The sequence below is a fragment of the Pteropus alecto genome, unplaced genomic scaffold (genome assembly GCF_000325575.1).
Source record: "Pteropus alecto unplaced genomic scaffold, ASM32557v1 scaffold24, whole genome shotgun sequence".
In the NCBI taxonomy this organism is placed as follows: Eukaryota; Metazoa; Chordata; class Mammalia; order Chiroptera; family Pteropodidae; genus Pteropus; species Pteropus alecto.
The window spans coordinates 5,329,772-5,337,990 of NW_006439192.1; the positions used below are offsets into that span (position 1 = coordinate 5,329,772).

General features: G+C 38.6%; 1 long non-coding RNA gene across 1 annotated transcript in view; it reads left to right on the forward strand.

Moving 5' to 3' along the window:
* LOC112483341 overlaps positions 1 to 6,754 on the forward strand; it is a 7,634-nt gene extending 880 nt beyond the window's left edge. The window contains exons 2-3 of the long non-coding RNA XR_003047616.1: positions 5,602 to 5,678; positions 6,678 to 6,754. This is a non-coding gene — a long non-coding RNA (uncharacterized LOC112483341). The remainder of the gene's footprint in view (positions 1 to 5,601; positions 5,679 to 6,677) is intronic.
* Positions 6,755 to 8,219: the final 1,465 nt, after the last annotated feature.

The window sequence follows — 8,219 nt, forward strand, 5'->3', positions numbered from 1 at the left end:
TTCCAAAGATTCCTGTAAGATTTACCTGGCCAGGGTTTTGATACTGTTCTTGTTGCATTTGTAAGTACTTCTGGCGAGCTTCGTAATCATCATAAAACAATCGGATGCCTGACAATTGTCTGTTGCTTTTTTGTTTACAAAGCTCTGTGAGAATCCTGGGTCTTCCTTAGGGGACCCTTGATATTTCTTTATGACATACCTTCCTGTTATACAACAACAGAATCCTAGAGGTGAGCCATATATATAGTCTATTCAAAACTCCTCAATTCTTATATCAAAAAAGTTAGGCCAGCAAGGTTCAATGATTCCTCAGATATCACTAAACCGATGATCAGAAAAAGTATCTGTGGCATTTCCTAGCCCAGCTGTTCATCCCCTCAGCTTTGCCTCATAAGGCATTTCTATCTTTAAATCCTCTAGCACTGATATTGGGGTGTGTTTGGCATTGGGTGACTTGGTGCTGTTTCCAACCCAATTCAGCCCAAATGCACAGCCACTATCTAGAGCTTTTTCAAAGCAAGGACTTAGCGCTCTCTAGCTGCCAGGAATGAAGGATGGTAACTTGGTCTGGCCTTCAAGGTAACGAAGAAAACTTGCAATAAAATCAACCTCTGGAGAATAAAAATTGTTTCCTTGCTACTGACCTTGAGTTAGTTTCTTAATCTCTCTGTGTTGGTTTCCTCATCTTAAAAGGAGAATACTAATTAATCATTCTACCACATATATTGTTGTGAGAATCAAATGAGTTTTGTGAACCATGCCTGCTACGTTGTTCACCATAAGTGTCGGGTAAGTTCTTCTGGAGTGCTCTATGATTAAAAGCTGATATAGAGGACTTCTCCACAATATCAATGAGGAGGCTAAGGGTGTTGGCACAAGCCACCCAGGTCGCCTTGCCTCCTGAACCTGGTCAGTGCTGTAATGAAAGGCCCAGGAACCTTGTCCTCTTCCTCCTCAGTCTGGGGGCACTTCCCTGTTTTCTTCCCTTAATAGGCTCCCTCATCAAGGATTTGGCGTCTGACATGCAAGCGATAACCTGCTTTTACATAATACTTTATCCTTTCTCAAGTACTTTCTCATAATTTTTTTTCTTCTATGAGATCTTTGATTAACCTAGGCCAGTCATTCTTCTCTTTCTTTTCCCTATTAGCTAGCCTTGATGAGGAAGTTTCTGGATTCTTTTGATAAGTTGGAAACATGTGCCCAGGCTATTTATTTTTCCTGACACCATATTGTTTCAAATGATCCTGAGGGCTCTGAGTTTAGAGATACTGGGCTTTTACAGAGGTCCTGCTTTTCTCTCTTCAGATTCTGAGTAGGAGGCAAGGTAAGCAGGCTGCTCTCTCTTCTGAATAAGAAGAGAACGTGACTACCAATGGGTTCTGGAAGGTTGAAGCTGCTCATTGGAGCTCACGGGCCCAAGACAATCTATAACTGTTCTTGTTTCACTTTGCTGGGAGGTACTCAGTTTGCGGTATTTTATTAAGGCAGCCCTGGGAAACTAGTTCATGCGCATAATTTGTAGAAAAAATATGTAGTTAATATTTTACTCTATAATTTTATATTTTGAAAATCAAAGCAAAACCATCTGTTTTGCATCAAAAATAAAGTACCACATTTCTTGTAGGCTGGTACATGTGAGTAGAGGACAGTCAGCCCTCTGCTCAAATCCTCTCATGTTTTGTCATTTCCCTGATGTAGAAGCTGAAGTCCTCTTGGTGGCCTCTGAAGCTAGCTTGACCTTTCCAGTTTCTCTCTGACCTTGTGCCCCACTTCGCCACTCCTTGCTCACTCTACTCCAGCCTCCTTCTTTCTCCTCAGATGAGCCAGGCAAGGTCCATCTCACCGTCCTCGCACCAGTGCTCTTCCTGCCTGGAATGCTCTGTCCTAGATGGCCTCCTAGCTCATTCCTTTACGTCTGCTCAACTGTTACCTTTTTAGGGGTTACGAGGCCTGCAACCCCTAAAAATCACTCTCTTTCCAATTCTCCTATGTTTATTCTATTTTTTTCCCCATAGTACCTATCACCTTCTGACATACTATATAATTAATTTACTTTCTGTGTATTTTGTCTGTCTTCTCATGAGAATGTTAGCTCCAAACATCTGGGGATTTTTCGTTTGCGTATTTCCATTTCGTTTCCTGTCCAGTGCCTAGAATAGTATATGGCATACACTAGGTGCTCAATAATCTTTCTGAATGAATAAAAACTTACTCTCCTGTGTATCCAGTTTTCATGGATGTTTCTCTCTGAGAAGGGTCAGAATCCCTGGGGATATAATTTAGGTTTATCTAGAGGAGACATAGTTTTAAAAACTAAGAAGCAGTAAGCTAGGCAAACTGTGGCATTGAATGAGAGGCTGTACAGGCCAGTGGATGGAGCTGTGTGCTGAGGCTGGTTGTCTCATCTATAAAAGATAGATGAGCCCACCTGCTGCCTACTATCCACTTCATGGGGCATGTTGGGAGGATGAAGGAGATGATGCATTTAAAACTGCTCTGAGGTCCTTAAATAAAAGGCATGCTAGGGAAATGGACTGTTAGACATAAAGTAAACCCAGAAGTGTATCAGGAAATAGCTGAACTGAATCACAGCCGGTCTCAGAGCAATTTTTTCCTGAGAAATTTAATAGAATAGCCTACAAAACTATGATGTAATTTTCTTTCACATTTTCTTTCTTATCAAGTGTTCCTACCTTCTAAATTTCAGCACAGGTGCTATCTTCTTTTTTCCAAGACGGTAAACAGATCCACGATAGAATCTCTGGACTGGACTGGACTGAGGGAGGGGGACTGTGCAAATCACTGGGCCATGAAAATGCCTTTACCATTTCTCTTCTTTTACAGTGGTTCTTATTATAGGGAATAGAATTTATTACTCAGAACAAATGGATGCATATTTAATTATGTCAAACACTAAAACATTTTTCGTTTTACATTTCAAGTGTTCTTTGTTGTGAAGGGGATGTTGAGAGTTAAACTATATATATGTTAGTTATATATAGTTTAACTAAGGGTAGTAAATGTAACTTGAACAATGGTTGCTAAGGTCAGAACTACTGAGTACAAACCCTGAATACTATTTCCTTCTTCCTTTTGGCTAGTCTTCAGACTATTTAGTGCCCTCTGCTGTCTGGAGAAAGCGTGGTAAAGCTTCAGTTAACTACCCAGCCTACTTATATGACACAAAGATGGTTATTTTTTCTTTGGCAGATTTTAGTGCAAATATTAACTGTCACCCATTACGATTCAGAATCCTATTAAGTAGCTGTTAAATGACTCTCTTATTGGCCGCCCCCCTTGTTTAAAGAAAGCCGTTAACAAGTAAAGGTTAATTTGCAAAAATTGATTCTCTGTTTTTTGTTCTTGCCTTCAAAGTATACCTCACTATGCCTAGGCCTTTGATGGAAGGGATGGAAGAGCAGGGAAAATCAGGGCAGATGTGTCGCAATTTGGAAGTAACCCAAGATACAGTCGGTACTTCGGTACTAAACAAGGAGAGCTCTGGAAGTTTCCCTGTTTAACCTTGATTGAGTCCCATAGATAAATCCCCAAATTATGTGTTTATTTTTTAGAGCTTTTCTCCAAGTTCACCATATTTACAAAGACATATTTGTTCCTTGGTGATTATCATTTTAAAAAATATTTTTATCTTGGGAAGTAGCATGGTATAGAAGTGGCTTAGATTTTGCGAGTGAAAGCTGGGCTAAAAATCTGTTTTCCCCTTTATTAGCTTCAGTTTCCATATCTGCAAACATGGGAAAAAGTCATGTCTTTATTTCTAGTTTCAAAAAAAAAAAAAAAAAAAGGATTTCTTAGACATCAGCCTCTTCTTTTTTCTTGAATATGATACCGTGTTGGCTGGTTGGTGAAGCGAGGGAGGGCAGAGAGACAGAGATAGATAGAGAATGGGGGGCCAGGCTCTAGGGACACTTGCAGTTATTATTTTTGTTCTTGCTTCTGAAAATGTGAAATAGAAGAACATTTAGTTGTCAGATCACTCCAAAATGTATTGTTCTTTTCTGAGAAAGATATAATTTGAGATTAAATAAGATATATCTAGTTACAAGCAGGTAAGAAAAAGAGTCATCTGGAGGGGAAGTATTATAAGGCCCAATATTTATCAATAGTTAAACACAACAATTCTTGGCTAACATTTAAGCATGAAAATAAATACTGTCTCCTTAATTCCACTGATAGGTCAAAACATCCAGTATTTGTGTTGTTATTTCCTATTGCCCTAAAGAAGAGGTTATTGCTAAGAAAACTAGCCTAAGTTAGAAACCCATATTTTCCCTCCCTCTAACCTGAGAGTTAATTAACTGGGGAGTGGAAGGCGATGGTTGGTGTTAAGCATAAAAAACAGTTACATCACCTATTACTGCCTCCTAAAGATGCCTTCTGGAAAACAAGACACACTCTTGTGGAAGCTTCTCGATCACTAAATACAGTAAATGCTTCTTTTTAGATATCTGATGAAACACTGGAAAGTTCTTTAAAATGAAGTTGTGAAGATTTCAATCTGTGGAGTCTTATGAACTCCACAGATTGTTTGAGATGTTTGCTTGTGCCTAAAAGCAGTGTTCTAGACTGGATGATTTCCTTAGCGCCTCACCAACACTAGAGTTCTTTAACCTGTCAGCATTCGTACCAGAGTGATGGAAATAAAATGAGAAGGAGTAGGCGGAAGGAAGTCTTAGAATCGTTAGCCTCTGGTTCCATATTTCACACTTACCTCAACCCTCATTAACCCATTGGAATGAAGCACGCAGCTGGGCCTTGAAAGGAAACTTTGCACTGAGCTGGCAGTAACCAATGGCACATAGAAGGAAATAACTTTTTTTTTAAATTTGTATTTTGAAAGCATTTGTTATTTGCGAGACTGAACTATTATAATTAAGTCTTAAAAATTTTAATAAAACTGTTAATGGTAGAAAACTCCTGAGTCTCCTATTATTATGTATATAAAATTTATACTGAGGTCTGTCTGCTGGTATATGTTGTATCTTGATTTTTGTCTGGTGATATATATTGTGATGAAAAAATCATAAGTTTGAACTTATTTGGGTTTGAATTACAGTTTTACAACTGACAGTGTGACTGTGTACATCATTTATTAATCCAATATTTACTGATTATATGCTATATACTGTGTCCTGTGGTAGGGATGTGTGTGTGTGTGTGTGTGTAGGAGTAGTAGTAGTAGTAGTAGTAGTAGTAGTAGTAGTAGTAGTAGTAGCAGCGGTAGTATATAAATAAAATGTGTGGCTAGTCATGCGTTCTGATAGAAAGCATAGAAGAACAAGCAAAAATATTCACAAGAAGCCATAGGGGCTAAAAACCACCAAGCGACATTTGAACTGCATCCTTGAAGGGCCAGTAGAAGTTAGCAAGGTTGTGTGAGGAGATAGAGAGGCAGAGCATGTGAATGGTCACAGAGAGGAGGAGGGTCTGACATAGTCATGAAGCTACAGTACAAGTGTGTGGCAGGAATGTTGGGAACAGGTGTTAGTGCAGTGACAAGTGATAGTACTGGCTAGACAAAGGCTAGATTATGAAAGTCTTTGCATAACATTCTGAGGACTTTGATCTCTTCTTAAGGTGATGAAGACATTCTCTGCATCATGAGAAGTGGACCGATGACCTCATATTTTCAGCACAGAAGGACTATTGCAGAGGTGATGTGAAAAACTGGAACAAATCTGAAGGCTCGTGGGACACTGTTACTTTAAAGCAGGAGTGAGAGTCTGAGACTGATGAGGGGAATGTGAGGGTTGCTGTCAGATAGTGTTCATGGAATATTTAGGAATCAATGCTCCCTTCCAGGCTGAGAATGGAATGAGAAAAATAGAGTGAGGGCAGGCTTGGGGTTCGTCAGGCTTAAGGAATGGCAGTGGAAAATGTGCAGGTGGAAAACATAGATGGAAACAGTCAGGGAGAAGGAGGAGAACCTGGGAGGGCTGGCATTGTGGAAGTCAAGAGGAGAAGTCCAAAGAGGGAGGGGTTAGTGGTGTTAAATACTTCTGGGAGGTCAAATGAGTAAATTAATAAGAGACCATTCAGTAAGTATAAGATCACTGATGATCGTTGCTGACAAAAATATTCTGCAGAAAATAGAAGTGACTGAGATTGACAGCATAGCTAGCTATCTGGTGACTAGTCTGCTGAAACATCTATATTTACACTCTGCTCTCACCATATTCCATGGGTTTTGTGTTAGCAAACAAGAGGTCCTTTGAAATTGTTGTTATCTCTGTTGCAGAAATTCTACCTTTTCTTCAAAAAGCCCCATACATTAAAGAGGTTGCATTCAACCTTCCTATTACAGCCAACTAGAGAGCATCATTATCAAGAAGAAAAAACATCAAATTATTTTGCATTTTGAAACCAAAAAGTCGGCAAGGGGGTTACGTTTATTTGCTCAAAGAAAAAAAAGAAAGAAAGGAGAAAAGAAAGAGAAAGACACACTGTGATCGTAATTTCTCTAAGCAACACCATAAGTGCTGTTATCGTTTGTGATTATTTTGACTTGATTTGAAATGTTTATTCAAATAGTTACATGAATGACTAATCAAAAGGATTGTTAAAACTGCCTTACATATGTGAAACACCTTCACAATAATAACAAGGTTGGCTGGGAACTTATACAATATTATGTTTTTAATTGCTTTTGTCAGTCAAAAATATCAACTGAGCACTCACTTGACACTGTATGCTGCGTTTGAGCTGAGAGATGGCAATGCAAAGAAAGCCCAGAAAACCCTCCATTAACTTGAATGCTTGGGACACGTGTGTTCTGTCTAATTAGGTTTTCAGGTGAGCTCCTGGTGAACGCTTTGTGAACTGTAATGATTTCTGTTTCAATTGTTTTAAAAATCTTGGTCAAACTTTTTGGCAAGATGGAGACCCTTGCACAGGTATCTAGCTCCCCCCCTTCTGATTCTAGTTTAAATGACTACCATAATCTAAAAATAAGAAAAACTCTGTTTCACTGCAGGAAATAGGAGAGAAGTCTCCCCCACCGGAAACCCCCATAAGGGCTGGAGTTGAAGTAATAAAGCACTGGCTTTGGAAATAGATGACTGGGATTCCATTCCCAGCTTTGCCAACAACTGAGCCACTGAACCCCACCATTTACTCCTTGGTGACTCGGTATTCTCATAAACAAAATGAAGCTGCCTGATCAAATAATTCCCAGTGTCCCCTTTAGCTCTAGGTTTCTATAAAGCTTCATTGGTTAAGGCATAGAAAGTATAAAGTGATTCACAACTTTTGTTCTATGGTAGACTGTACGGGTTCAAATCTCATACCTTTCACATACTAGCTATGTCATGAACAAGTTACTCGAACTCTCTGAGCCTCAGTTTATTCATCTGTAAAAGAGGTATAATAATTCTTTCTTTTCCAGATTGTTGCAAAGACTAAAATAGATAATGCATGTAAAGTCCATAGCAAAGTGTCTGGCACATATTAACAATGAATAAAAGCTGTTATTATCAACATTATTATTCATGATACCAAAAGAACATACCACAAACTTTTTTCATACCACAAATTTATAATTACACTTGCACAGACCTATATTCATAAATGTAATCACCACAAATTGTATTGAGAATGAGGTAGAAGATACATGCATATGTATTTATATGTGTGTGTTTATAGATAATATATAGATGTGTATACATATGTGCATATTATAAATCATATATAGTATACACACACGTATGGAAAATATATTTTATTTCTTATTACATGTGTAATAAGAAGAAGCTGGGAAGATTAGAGATCAAAGCTACATAAAATTGACATGGGACATAAATTTTAAATGTTTTGATAAGATGAAAAAGTCAGGATTGGTTAGGCAGGGGTCCGAATAGCTTGCATAAAAAATAAAAAGAAAAGAGCAATTGTATAACTAGTTAGTGTAATTGATACAGTTAATAAAAATAAACGAACAAGTCCAGAAGGGAGCTTTAGCAACCACCTGGGCCAGTAGAGAACCTGCACATGACTCTCTTCTTTAGGCTCCAGAAAGATTTTGGTCATAGGTCTGTCTTTTGAGGCTGTCAAAGGCAGGGGACACAGTCCCTACTGTAGTGATTCCACTATACTTGTTGACTAGTCTTTTACCCTTTGTCTGGCTAGAATCCCAAATTCCCAAGACAGAATCTAATTGGGTCAAATAGTTACCATCCGGTACGATGAAATCTTATTGG